The following is a 14,992-nucleotide window of genomic DNA, read 5'->3' as shown; positions in this document are numbered from 1 at the left end:
AACGACAGATGGGGTTATCTATGGAAAACGCCACAAACGCTGTATCGCGTCACAATCTCAGCGAAGCGACGGTAACAAGCCTGGGCGTGTCAGCTCGACGCTTTCGTGAAACTTGTAACCTTCCAGTGTGGTGGTCGGGGGGTTCCAGAGCTTTCTGGGAGTAAGATGGGTACAGCCCTGACCGGTAACCTTTCACGGAGGGGGCTTAGCTCTCTACAGGCGAGAGGCCGTCCGGCTCGGGTTTACACCGGGAAAAGCGCAACTCTTAATCAGAGAAGCGCTGCAGAGGCCACCTCCTACCCGTGGGGAGGAATATGGTGGAGATATGATATGGTCTCGTCCTTGGAGGAGAACGCATGGAACGGGCGGACTGGGTAGTACCGCGAGGTGGAGGTCCACCTGGGGAAGCTCATGGGTTACCATGTGTGGGAACCATTGTCATGAGGGTAAAACAGACGGAACAGCCCACGGTGGGGGTGTTACTGCGTCCGATAGCACAGGTCCGGTTAGAACTATCTGTGATAGGTCATAAGGTTTCCCGGCCTAAGGGGGAAGGCTGCTCTGCCCAGCCACCCCCAGGAGGTGCTTGCTTAGTGATGGATGGAATGCCTGTTCTTAACCAGTGTCTGGGTAAGAAGGAAGGTTGGTGAGGTACCAATTTTCTTAGCCATGTGTTTGGGTAAGAAGAAAAGGGTAGATAGCACACTGACCCAACCTCTTGGAGGGTGGGAAGGTGCTTTCGCAGGCATACGCCCCCCCGGATGCCAGTCCTACATGTCGCCACGCAGGACGTGGGCTGACACCGGGTTTACGCGAAGGTTGTTAACCCTTGCGAAGGTGTTTGGGCGTAGCCCAACCGTAGCTCTACAGATGTCTGCTAGAGAGGTGCTTCTGCCAGTGCCCAGGAGGTGGCTAAACTCCGGTGGAGTGAGCCCTCACTGCCAATGGGCATTGGAGATTCTGAGATCGAAATGCCGTCGTAACGGCATTCACGACCCAGTGCGCCAGACTCTGCTTGGAGACAGCCTTCCCCTTCTGCTGTGAGAAGGGGAACACAATCCTGATCAAGCACCTCAGTGGGTCTTTTCTCGTTGAGAGAGAGAGACACCAGGACGAAAAGAGGCGCTTTCTAGAGGCGTGTGACCGCCTAGTAGATGGGGCCCTAGCATGGGTGATGGTCTCAGCCATAGAGGGGGAGTGCAGAGAAGGGGAACACAATCCTGATCAAGCACCTCAGTGGGTCTTTTCTCGTTGAGAGAGAGAGACACCAGGACGAGAAGAGGCGCCTTCTAGAGGTGTGTGACCGCCTAGTAGATGGGGCCCTAGCCTGGGTGATGGTCTCAGCCATAGAGGGGGAGTAGCCATCTCAGGATTTTCTCGTCCTGTCTAGAGACCAGACATGGGTGTTCCAGAGGTCTGATCTGGGATGCCAGAACGTGTCCTTCCCCTGAGAGAGCAGGTCCTCTGTCAGGGGAATGGTTCAGGGGGAGTCGCTGTTCAGAGCATCAACTCTGAAGCCAAGTGCGGTTAGACAAGTGTGGTGTAACCAATACACTTGGTGCTCCTCTTCCCTGACCTTGCACAGTGTTTGTGCAAGGAGGCTCCTGGGGGGGGAAGGTGTGCGCCAGGGCATCCGTGCCGAGGGGGGCCTCGGTCAGGGAGTACCAAAGCAGACAATGGGTGGTGTCATGGGAGGCAAAGAGGTCTATCTGTGCCTGTCCGAACAACACCCAAAATGAGCTGGACCGGGGGTGGAGTCGCCACTCTCCGCAAGGCGTATACTGACGAGAGAGCGTGTCCGCTGTCTGGTTCAGTCTGCCTGGGATGTGTGTGGCCCGCAGGGAGCGGATCACCTGCTAACTCCACAGGAGGAGGCGTCGGGCAAGTTGTGTTAGTTACCGTGAGCGTACACCACTCTAGGCAATTGCACAGCGCAGACAGGGGCCCGTCCAGCGCCCCGCGTCTGCGTGCCCGTTGCACACTGCACCCCACCCCTGCAGCGAGGCGTCCGTCGTCACCACGACGTGCCTCGTAACCTGCCCGAGGGGAACCCCCGCCCGGAGGAAGGTCATGGAAGACCAAGGGGTTAGGGTGCGTCGGCAGCAGTGCGTCATCACCATGCACCTGCTGCCGGTGTGCCACGCTGTCCTCGGAACTTGACTCTGTGGCCAGTGTTGAAGCGGTCTCATGTGCATCAGCCCGAGGGGTATTACCCCCGCGGAGGATGCCATGTGTCCCAGGAGCCTCCAGTTCCAACACTGACTTGGCACGTGCTGCGGACAGCTGTGCCGACATGGTGACAGAGTTTGGTTCCATACCGAGAAAGAGGATGCTCTGCACTGGGGAGAGTTTGCTCTTTTCTCGGTTGACCTGAAATCCCAATCGATCTAGATGCCGGAGCACCAGGTCCCTCTGTATACAGAACAGATCTCACGAGTGTTTGCCAGTCGTGGAGATAGTTCAGGGACAGACCGAAAGGGAGGACTCTGTACTGATATGCCCACCCCTCGAACTCGAACCATGGGAACGGGGCAGTGTCGAGGGGATCGAGACATTAGAGTAAGCGTCCTTCAGGTCGATTGCCACAAACCAATCCTGACACCTGATAGATGTCAGGATGCGCCTCTGCGTGAGCATCTGAACGGCAACTCGTGAAGGTGCTTGTTCAGGGTACGCAGACCTATGGCAACCCGCCGTCTTTCTAGGGAATGATGAAGTGCAGGTTGTGACCCACTGAACGTCTTGATTTTGGACGAACTCGATGCCTGTTTTGCCAGAAGTCTCTGGGAAACTGGATCGAGTAACCAAGACGGACCACCCGCATTAGCCAGCGAGACAATGTGGGCAGCTCTTGAGCTCCCAGGGACTGTACAGGGTGACCAAGGGGGCAGTCTGCTTCATCATTTCCACGGGGGGTGGTTCGTCGGCTGGCGGAGCTAACCATCTGTCGCGGGGGGTCCCCGGAGGGAAGGATGGCTCCGCCTTTTTACCTGCCTGGCGGGACAATGGCACGCACTGTCGGTTTGAGAGTGGTGACAACTGTCGTATGTGTACGATCTCACGCCTAGCCAGGGCGTGAGGTCGGTTCGCCGAGCACAGTCCAGTGGAGTGTGGGACCGGCTGCAAGTACACCCGGGGAGACCGAAAAACTCTGTGAGTAAGTGGGCGCCAGGCCCTGAAAAGGGCCCGGCTTTGGTGACGAGGCAGGAGTCGTCACGTGCCGACCGATCAGAGCCGTGGCTGTGATGGTTCGGGCCCGATGTTGTTCTCCCTGGAGTCTTCCCGTCAGTGTCCCTTCTTGTGAGAAGTTTGCTGACGGGGTGGAGGTTTCCCCCTCGACCTCTGCTTCCGGGGTGCCGCCTGTGGGGGCACAGGAACCGGAATCGATGTCGAAGGGGTCCTGGGTTGCAGGGAAGCAGACGCCCTTCAGGCGGCCGAGTCGCGGTGAGAAAAATGTGGTTAATTGCCACTGTCTGCTTCACAGTCAAAAACTGCTGAGCGCAGTCCTCGACGGTCTTTACCAACAACCCACCCTGCGAGATGAGTGCATCAAGAAAGCGGACTTCCTTGGTATCACTCTTCTGCACAAGGTATAGCCGGGGGTGTCTCTTCTGGACCACTACCATGGACATCGTCCGACCCAGGGCCCGTGCCGCCGCCTAAGTCACCCGTAGAGCGCTGTCAGCGGCGGCACGGAGATCCTGCATTATACCCAGGTCGGCCTTACCCTCGTGGGGCTCTCTCAACGCCTTGGCCTGGCGACACCAGTGATGCCGAAGTCTTACGTGCTTTGGACCGTAGGCGTGGCCGATTCCCCCCAGGTGGTAGCCGTCCGCGGCACAGGTGCACCGCGGGCGGACGTTCCACTCGGGGGATCTCGACGCAGTCCTTGGCTGCCCCACCATCGAGGGAAGTAAGGGAGGTGGAGCTGGTTTTCACTGGAGCGGTCCGAGAGTGGAGCGCTCCAAGTTTTACACAGCTCCTCATGCACCTCCGGAACCCCGGGTTAGCATGAATGACATTTCTGCTTCCTCCTAACTCGACCGCTGGGGGTGGAGCTCGGATTCGTCAGAGTCGGATGTCAGTCTCCCTCCGATGCTGCGAGCGACATCTCATCTACGTCACACATCGTTCCCGATGTGTGTGCGTGAGAATCCGGACGGTATGCCACTGCCGTTTGGGGAACGTTCAGAAGAGCGAATCGGGGTGCGATCGGCCCGTGAGCACTTAGCTGGCGGGTTTACGTTCGCAGAGTTCCCCATATCACTAACGCTGCTAACGTGGGTGGTCATCGGGGCCGTAGCCACAGATGTCACCGCCCGGGTAGCAGACGAAATGGTGGCTGGTTCCCGTAGGAAGACAGCCACCCGTGACCGCAACTTCTGAATGACAATCTGCCCGTAGTGCGCGCAGATGTGTCAACGAACGCTGCTTCAGTGTGCTTGACGCCCACACACCTAATGCAGTGATCGTGTCCATTCCTTTCCGCACCAAAGAGAACAGCCGCGCTGGAGAATGCTCAGTCAGTCCTGAAAAGGACTTTTAGATAAATCTCACACCCTCGGAACTGCCGAGACGCCCAGGGGAAGGTCGCTGCAGGTAGGGACGATCCGCTGCTACACGTCGTAGATCCGGCAGTAGAAGAAGACGAAGAATTCATTGAATTCGTTCAGTTCGTAGTCATGAGCGAAGGCTCTGAAGAACAAAAGGTAAATGAATGCTGCACGCCGGCTTCCTTTTATACCGGATATCCGGGGGCGGAGCCCGGCATGCAAATTTCATTCGCCAAATTTTATTGGCCTTTTCTATAGTAGTCAGAGTTGATTGGTTCTCAAGGGCGAACCCCATCTGTCGTTCTCGACACAACGTCAAGAGACCGACAGAAAGGGAACATTATTTAGACACAATCCTTGTGCATTTATGAACTGAAACATTTTCAACAGTAAGAAAAGCCTGGAAACCATTTTATGGAGGTGTGTTACAAATATTAATAAAGTCAATTTATTACATTTCACAGTTTGACAGAGCAGCTGATGTAACTAATAATTTTAAGTTCAGTCTACTCAGAATTTCGTGCAAAGCCCTCTTTTGTTGGATGAGCTGAATTTTTTTTTTTTAAGAAGGCATGGATAAAAATCACAATTTTAACCCGAGCTTTTGTTATAAAAGAGGGAATCGTATTCATGCGAACATCATTTAAGTGTTAGAACTGAAAAAAAAACCTTGTTACTCAGATTACATCTGTTATTGACACTGGGCCCAGCAAACTGCAGGTTCTGAAATGCACCTATCATGACATTGATAGGTTAAAGACCGCATCTACAAATAAAGAATATCAACGACTACTTCTCTAACCCCGCCCCCATGTTTCGCGCATGGCAATTCTGAAGTAACACAAGTGGAGCGGAACCAGAAAGAGCGAGCAAGCAAAAAACAAATATGCCCTTAAGGATAGCTAAATATTGTGCCATCCCTGGTTGTGGAAGAATACTGTCGCTGCATAATCTTCTTTCTGAATAAGGAATGCGTAGTTTATTTTTAAAGACGTTCCAGCTCATGTGGGCGTTTGTTTGTTAAATTTCTCTGAGGATTCCTTCATGAAAAAGGCAAAAAGGTTCAAAGGTATGGTCATACATCATAAAACGCAATACCAAGGCTATACAAACTATACGCATAGCCTTGCCATCACATCTGGGAAATGTGTCAGTAAATTTGAGTAAACAAGCCCAGTTCATCACACTTTTAAGTTGGACCAACTTAATTTTTCTAAGTGTTGCCATTTGAATTATTCTTTTAAGTTGATCCAACTGATAATTTTATACACTTTTGTTAGCAGCAAAATTTAAATTGGACCAGCTTAACCTTTTTAGAGTTATCGGCTTCCTTAAAACGTTTTAGTACACTCAATTTATACGGTGAAAGAATGTAAACTTCTTATGTCCCCTTGTCTAACAATATTCTACGGTTGAAGAGTCTAGTCGACGGAACACACAGAGTTTCAGGCCTGGAGACAAAGTTTGACACAGACACAAGTGCTTGTTCAATCAGAGTCCAATGTTTATTGTTTTCGGACTAATATTTATAAGTTTAAACCAGGAGGTGTCATATAAAACCACCAAAGCGGTGGAAAATCACCAGACTTTCTGTTTAGTCTTTCCTCCTGAACAATCAGATATGATTACATATTCAATATTACAATAACAGAACAATCGTCCATAGGCATCATTAGGAACCTTGATATGGAGAACAACAGATACTTATATCAACATAAGACAGCATGACATGATAGAACTTTCAACGAGGTTAAACAACAAGAATGAAAGGCATGAACTTTGTATTAAACACAGATGCAATATTTGTAGAGGACAGGACGAAATCCAGATTCTCACATACGGGTTTACAGATTATAAAGTAAAATATTACATTCTTATATTCAACTCACTCTTTCACACACATTTTGTGAAGATCTGGTGACAATATGCAAGAATAAATATAACTTAAACAAATAGCAAAAGTGATAGATATGGAATAAAATGTGAAAATAGAAGAAAAAGAACGTTCCCAGCTAACAAAATCACCATCATGGTGATCAGTAATTTCTTGAGTTGGGCTCTTGACCCTTGAAATTGGTATGTTGTTTTTTAGCATGCTGTATTTGTGTGGTTTTAAAGTACATTTGTTTTGGCAATGCTGTGAGAAACTAATCGAGAATTTTGGTCTGATTCAACCAGATTCATCTGGTTTAGTGCTGTACTGTTGATCATGAGAGAAATCCATAAGATCATTGAGTTGGAGTTATTTTTGATAGAAACATTTGTGAAAACTTAATCTATAGCATAACTTCAACACACACAGACATCAAGAATTTGTCCATGAACCTCCATGGTGACAATCAACAGACTAATTCAGATAAACCGCAATGCATGCTGGGAATAATGAATGAGTTTTGCACTATGGTGTTACCCAGCATGCTTTGCAGTTTTTTTTATGATCATAACCATTATTGAGGTTCATACACTAATTCTTGATGTCTGTGTGTGACGCAGATATGATGTAGATTTAGTTTGTATTTGTATCCTGTTATAACAAATGTTTCAATCAAAAAGTACTCAAACTCACTGATCTTATAGTGTTCTCTCATGATCAAAAGTAGGGGTGTGAAAAAAATTGATATGGTGATGTATCGCGACATTCCAGCCCGCGAGACGTTATCGATACTCTTGCACAAAGTATGGATTATTTTTCAAATACAAAACATCTAAATTCCCTGCACTAGATCTAGACTAAAGACACATCTTTTTAATCTTGCATACACTACACTTCCAAAATATTACTCCAAAGAGGATTTAGGCTGCATTATTTAGATCAACCGGAACCAGGAAAACATCCAACAACAAATGATGTACTTGTTGCATCAAGGAGTGCAGAACAGTACTCTACTCTCAGCCAGTCTTGTCTCTTTGTTCCAAGGTTACTGCAGGATGCAGTTCATGCCCAGACCTGATGGCAGAGCTGAGAATGGGAAGCGATGACCTGACAAGAGCTGAGATGATAGAGCTGGATAAAGGACGCGGCAACTTGACACGATTTTTCTACAACACTTCAAATACTATTAGATTGTTAATCTTAAATCTATAACTTACCTTATTCGTAAGTTTATTTATTTTTTATTTAGCCTTGTTGTGCAAGCACTGTTGAGCTTGTGCAGAGGCAGCAGCTTTTGCCAGAGGGGAACTGGAATCCCCTGGTTGGGCCTGGGTTCTCCTGAGTTTTTTTTTTTTACCTCATACAACTTAGTAATGGGTTTCATCTGTTAATCATTTAAATAATATATGATATCATGAAAATCACAGAAGTAAACAAATAATACCTGACTCGTTTAGAAGTGTCATCGCCACCTGTCTTCTGTACTCTTCAACCCCAGAGGGGTCATTCGAAAATTGAAGAGGCTCTTCAGCAAATATTTTCTCTGCATACTTATAATGTTATATATGAGAAAGTTTCATAAATTCCAAAAAGTACATATATTCAAAACAACCTTTATTTTCACATGAAATCCCACATGGCCAGTCTGTGATTAATTTTTCAAAATGTATTCAAATATTGATGTCGGAGATTCTGTGAGCCTGTGAGTAAACAGTGCTCATTAACAGCTGTTTAAGCTTTAGCCTCGCTTGAGATAAATAAATGCTTGGACCCGGAAACGGTATTCCTTATGCCACCACTAAACAACAAAGTAGACACAGAATGGTAGACACAGAATGATAAACAAAAAGTGTTTTTACTTTAAGAACAAATATTCCACAGGAGGAACCATCCTTCTGTAGTGTGTGTGGTTCTGTGTTGGCTGTCCACCTGGAAACTTGGCACCCACGTTTTCTGATGAAGGCCCTGAAAGGCAATATGGAAATTTCAATCAGCTATCTAGTCCATGAGGTTGTGAATCAGTATATGGTTTACACGGATTCGGACACTATGGACCCCGGTTCAGTTCACATTGGGACAATGTTCACTCATTTTCCTGTGAGGACACTGAGTGAGTGCGTTGTAAAGTGACTGAAAAATGAGGTCAGAGAGGTCCAGATAGTTTTTAAATGCTCATAAAAAAATACAAACATACATTAAACTGTTTTCAATGCATATACAAAACACTGTCCAACACTAAATCGACAACATCTTTAATAATAAATTATTATCATTACAATGAAGTTAACAAAAGCAAACACAGAACGTTCCCCTAATGTTGGTTCCCATTTGGTTATTATTGGGAACCAAAAAAGAACGTTCTAAAAACGTTCCATACATAATTTGGATACATGTAAAGCTAAAAAAAATTGTCACTCATTTCAGAAAGTGAAACCCATATATTATATAGATTCATTACACATAGAGTGAAATATTTAAAGGCCTTATTTTGATAAATATGATGATAATGGCAAATAATGAAAACCAGTGTCTCAGAAATAAGCAAATTACCTCAAAACACCTGCAAATGTTTCCTGAACCTTTAAATAGTCTCTCAGTCTAAATGGTGCTCTTCAGGATAAGACATAGAAGGCATTAGATGTCAAAAGAATGAATATGGAGAACCATAAGGCTATTCTGTGTAAAACAGTGGAAGGTAACAGATTGTTTTAGCCCGTTACAGTGCATTGTGAGATATGGTGACCTGCTGTAGGACTACAAGGTTACTCTGTACATTATAAACAGACATTTTATTTTAACTGTACATTTTATAGCCTATAATGCATGCATCTATAACACAAAGCTCATTTATGTTCATGTTTCTAAAATGGACAATGTTTAGAATTGTCGTGATTGCTGAACTATTATTAGGGTAAAAGTGAACACGCACATACACATATGTGTGTGTCTTTTCACTTTGTTTGTAAATATATATATCTACACATACACACACACCTACATATTGGCTATAAAACAATTACCATGGCAATCATAATAATTCCAAACGCAATCAGTATATGAATTAAATGAAGCTGATTGTACAGTTCAATCGCGTGTTCAGTCACTCACGTCAGCACTCTCAAGAGACTTTCCGAAAAGCCCGCTTACAGTAACGTGCACGAGAACAAAGCGCGTTATTGCACAAGATTAAAAAGATGCGCACGAGCACAAAACGTATTCTCGCCCGAATTTTCATTCTTGCGTAGAGAATTTTTGACAGTGACAACAGCGCCTACTGCGGTCACAAAATATCACGAGTAACAGAACATTTTGTAACACCTGTTTGGAACGGGTAGCGACATGGTTAAAAACATTACAAAATGTGACGCCGAATAAGTAAATGCATTGTATGGGAAACACTGATGGAATAATACATTGTCATGAAAGTAACACACACAACGGAATATAAATTATTGCATATCTTAACAGGTTGTTACGTTAATAATATTTTTGTCAGCCTTATTAAATACATGCGGACAAAGCACTGTTTGTATATGCAATTACTAACGTTACATTCAAACTTCGATCGCTTGTGGAGATAATGAATAATTAATTTCACAGGGCTCTATTTATTTAAATGTTTATTAGTGAAGTAATGGTTATATAGTCGATGGAAGTATAACTTAGGGGGTTTTAAACAAGTTAATCTTGTTAAAAAGTTAGCTACATATGGAGACTATGCTAAAACTTCATGAGCATTAACCCGGTGAGTGAACGGCAATATGAATGATGAGCATTGACAACTGATGGACTTTTCTGTCCTGCGTGGTCAAAAATTGAAGAGGAAGGCAGCTCAAATAACTCTAACAAATGTTGAAGTTTATTGATCAGAAACAGCGCGCTGGACAATCTCAGACACAATGTCTTTTACAGAGATTCTGCCCCGCCTCAATGGTTTACAACATTTTTATATGTGTATGTGTGGGTGTATCTTCCAGCTTGCTTCGGACCGTGGCCAACCCCTGAGCGCCTCCACATTTGCTGCTTTCTTTGTGTCCAATGGAGTGATGCTTCATCTGATATTTTCGTAGACTACTCCCTTCTTCTTTTACTACCTGCAAGATAACACACTTCCCCCACCCAGTTTCCACATAAACTTTGTTTCTTAGACCCCTGGTGTATGGGTATGTGCGTTGATGTGTAGCATACTCTCCTGTCCTCCTTTCCTGCCTGGAATGCTGCACACACACACACAACCCCCACATTCTGTTGAAAATACCATTTTGCACTAATATTTTGAGACCCTACTCAACATAGTAAAATAATGCAATGTTATATAAGGTAAGCAATAATAAGTAATAATCATATAAAAACACACTCAGAAAATGTAATTGATATAAACCCTTAGATAAAACATATAGAACCCAGATAAAATATATAAAACCCTTCACAACAAAGGTAAATAAATTCCGCTCTTTTATTCCCAAACATAAATTAATTCATGGCTGTTTCATTTAGTTCATGTAAAGTTACGTCTTTATTGGGGGAGGAATTGATAGCTTAGGCAATGGGACTGTGAGTTTGTCTCTATTAGCGAAGCTGCATAAACTACATATCAGGCATTATATTTAACATCTCATTTGTGCATTAATTGTTCTCATGTTAACTATAAGTGTTTTAATATTGCAAGTGAGTATACATAACCTGTGAACGCTTTCGTTTCTGTTGCGTCTCCCCTCATATTGATTAAATATCGGGAAAATGATCGGAAAACGATGTATCGGTCAATCTCTACTTTTTTAGGGACCCTTTCTCTGTTTTCTGTTTTCTTTAGTTATACAACCTCCTTGAAGCTGAATTTCCGAAGATGAGGTCACTTACTAGATGAGGTCACTTACTGGAGGGTGGCTGCTTTATAAGGCACCAGGTACACTGTACACTGTAAAAAACGATTCTTGACGGTGTTATTAGCTATGAGACTGCGGAGGCCGCATGCATCAACGCCCCGACGGGAAATCAGGAATCACGTGACGCATCCTCTTCAGATTCGATGACAGGATTTGTGGAGCCTACGGTAAGTTTTAGTTCAACTTCTTTATATCATCATTTAAGCAAATGTGTACTAACTTAAGTGTTAACTCTACCATTATTTTCTTCTTTGGGTTTAAAAAAAGTTACGACTCTGTGTAATACCCCTATTTTCTCGTCGCCACAGGCTGACAGGGACTATTTTAAGTAATGTAACGTTATATGTGGTGCTTAAGGAGTGGGTTTATATATACTGTATGTATCCTCATTGGAGGCTGAGCCCCCTAATAGTGAAAACCTTGAATCGCCTCTGCCTGTAACGTTAGGCGATTCGTACAGCGAAAAAAATGCGTGCCGCCTCAGACTCTCGCCAAAATTATGTCGGGTGCATTCAACAGCCTGTCATTTATAAATGCAGTTGCGGCATAACGCCACAAAGGTGGCGCTGTGTTGTTATCAGCACCAGTGAGGCGCTGACGAGTTGCAGAAAAAGACCTATTAGGAGCCGTATCAGCTGTAATTCACGGCTGTTCATGTGAATCTTCTTACTTTCTTTTGCACCCAAGTACGTTCAATTTCTTGAAAAGGTTTCTTACATTAAACTGCTGTAGATCATTATAATGTTTAAACCTGTGCACTTAGATTGTTTTTTTTCTGATTGTCTAGCATTAGATAATGTAGGTGGTGACTATCGTGGATTTGTAATGGAGACAGCACTCACAACATAAGAGGATATGTGAATACTGTTTATTTAACTAATGTGGAAATTGACATGCATTTTTTTTATTTTTAACTGGTAGGAGAAATTCAGAAGCAAACAAACCATTAAATGAAAGTGCTGGTCATGCATAATCCCAAAACTGAGCTGATGTGTCTATAGTAATGGAAGGCAGCAAAGTTTTGAGCCGGTGTGGAATCAGAACCACAGCATGCATACTGTTGATGGGAATGAACTATGCACTGAACATAGAGTATCCTAGAAACCTGAAGTACAGTTTTGAAATGTTAAAAAAGCTTTTTTTGGAACTTGATGGAGCAAACCCCCTCAAGAAGGTTTAAACCCTTAAACGTAAGATTAGGGAATACGCTTTTTTTACTGTACATTTGCTTTAGCCAACAAAGACATTTTTGGATCGAAAATGTTCAAGAATTACAACGATGACTTGTATCTCAATTGAAATTGATGTTAAGAATAAGAATATTGCTATGAATGTATATTTTGACATCCAGCGGAAACTATTTATATTTTATTTAAATGAGTTTGCAATAGTTCTGTGTCACTTGAATACGAATGTAGAAGGGCTCTTTTGCACTTGCATTAGTGTTTAATGTTTAAAAGATGAAATGTTTGTGTCAGCAGTCCATGTTTATTTTGAAATGTAAGGAGTAATTTGTAGAAGTGATGTGGTATGTTATTAGAAATTGAGTGTAAGAGGATTTCAGTGTTTACAAAATAAAGTGTTCATTGAAATGTTTTTATTGCAATGACCTTTCACCGTTTTAAGTAAATTCAACCATCTCTTAATGAGTAACATTTAATTATTTATATTGGCTATATATTACTAATAATAACTAGGTAGAAGAGCAATACCTGCTGTCAAAGGGTAAACATTACCCAATTTTATTAAGTAATTACTTGTATAATATATTAGGTAAAATGGATCCAATTTAATTTAGTTTGTTATAACTTATAAATTTAGGTACTCTTTACTCAAAAATATGGGGTAGAATATACTCCTTTAAAGTGAGTGCAAATTGTTACCTCAAGAGTAGATTTTATAGGTTGTTTTTTACAGTGTACTGTCAACCAGAACAGACACAAACATGTGAATAGCTGTGTACAGGTTACTGCAAATTGGAAGTCATTTCAATGGATAATTATAATTGAACATTTCTCTTTGCATTCCAACCTTAGAGCCTAGGCTACATCCCATTTTTACAGTAATGCACTGGGAAGTGTTGATAGAATGTGGGTAAGAAGACACTTCAGTGAAAATCGTAATGTAACGAGGTGAGAGACACGACACAGGCAGAAGGGTGATACGAACAACCCCAGTGGGGCATTTATTGCACAACTCAACAATAAACAATAGAAAAGGTGTCACCCGGGGTGCTCGTAATATAAAGTCCGCAAGTCCGTGCTCGTGCAGGTAGGTCATTCTAATTTGTGTCTCCCTCGCTGTCCCCTCACTCTCTCGCGTTGGGGGTCAAACGAGGACAGCGGTGGGTGCGAATTAACCAGGACCCAGAGTGGTGTGAGCACACGGCTTTTATGCCGTTTCCAAGGCGACGCTGATCCTAGGTCGGCGCCTCGACACAGTAATTAACAAGTTCATCAATACTAGATCCTTATTGTATGTGTTTTTAAATTGTCAGGTGGGAATGGAAGAAGAAAGCTCACTGTTGTACCTCCAAATAACAACAAAAATAACAAACAAGGGAGGGGGGGTGAGTCAAACAAGAGTACATGGTGGGATTTCCAGGGGTGGGACTGGGTGGGGAAGTCTTAGCCTGTGGGGCCGAGCCCCGGGGGGCTTGACTGGGGAAGTCCTGGGGGGAACTGTCCTTGTCCCCTGCAGGACTGCTGGGCTGGACCCCGCCTGGAATGCCGGAGCAGACCATGACTGGAAGGCCGACTGTATCGTTGGGTGAAATGCCGACTGGATCGCCGTCTGGAATGCCGGAACGGACCCCGGCTGGAATGCCGGAACAGACCCCGGCTGGAATGCCGGAACGGACCCCGGCTGGAATGCCGGAACGGACCCCGGCTGGAATGCCGGAAAAGACACCAGCTGGATGGCCGGAACGGACACCAGCTGGATGGTTGGAGCGGACACCGGCTGGATGGTTGGAGCGGACACCGGCTGGATGGCTGAACTGGACACGGACTGGAATGCCGGCTGGGCAGCGCTCTCTGGCAGCTGCTGGACCAGGCTTGGTACAAGCTGCTGGACCGGGCTGGGTACCGGTTGCTGAGGGGACCCGACGGCCGAACTGGCCGATCGGACCGTCCTGCCCATACGCCGCCCCTCAAAAAATCTTTGGGACTTGGAACAATAGGAACTGCCCCCGTTGCCTCTTCTTCTTTAGCCGACCCACCTGTCTGGTGGTCCGCTGGAGGAATGAGGTGAAGGGCGCGTCTGGCTCTGGGTTGGAGGCCTCAGAAGAGGACCCCCAGGATTCCTGTTTCCACCTTTTGCCACCGAGGTCCGTCAGCGGCGGAGGGACTACAGGAGGTGAGAAGGAGGACGGTGTCGAATTCCCCAAGGTGAGAGTACCCACCACATGGTCCTCTGGGATGGACCCAAACAGCTGGGAGAGGAGTCTTTGTAACAAGCTGCAGCCGTTCCACTAACTGTGGGAACGGCTGATAAACCAACTCATCCCGCTCAGGAAAAGAAGGTGGGTTGTCCATCCCAGCCATTAGGTAGCCACTCACCAGCACCTCGGGGAATGATGCCCTCCTGGCGTCAACCTCCCGAGCATAGTCCTGCAGAGACTATTGCACTGGGCTGAGAACGGAAGAAAGATCTTACTTAACATACAGATATCAATATGT

Source organism: Triplophysa dalaica, chromosome 5 (assembly GCF_015846415.1).
Source record: "Triplophysa dalaica isolate WHDGS20190420 chromosome 5, ASM1584641v1, whole genome shotgun sequence".
NCBI lineage: Eukaryota > Metazoa > Chordata > Actinopteri > Cypriniformes > Nemacheilidae > Triplophysa > Triplophysa dalaica.
The sequence above is the reverse complement of the archived record's forward strand: the minus strand, read 5'-3'. Positions refer to the sequence as shown.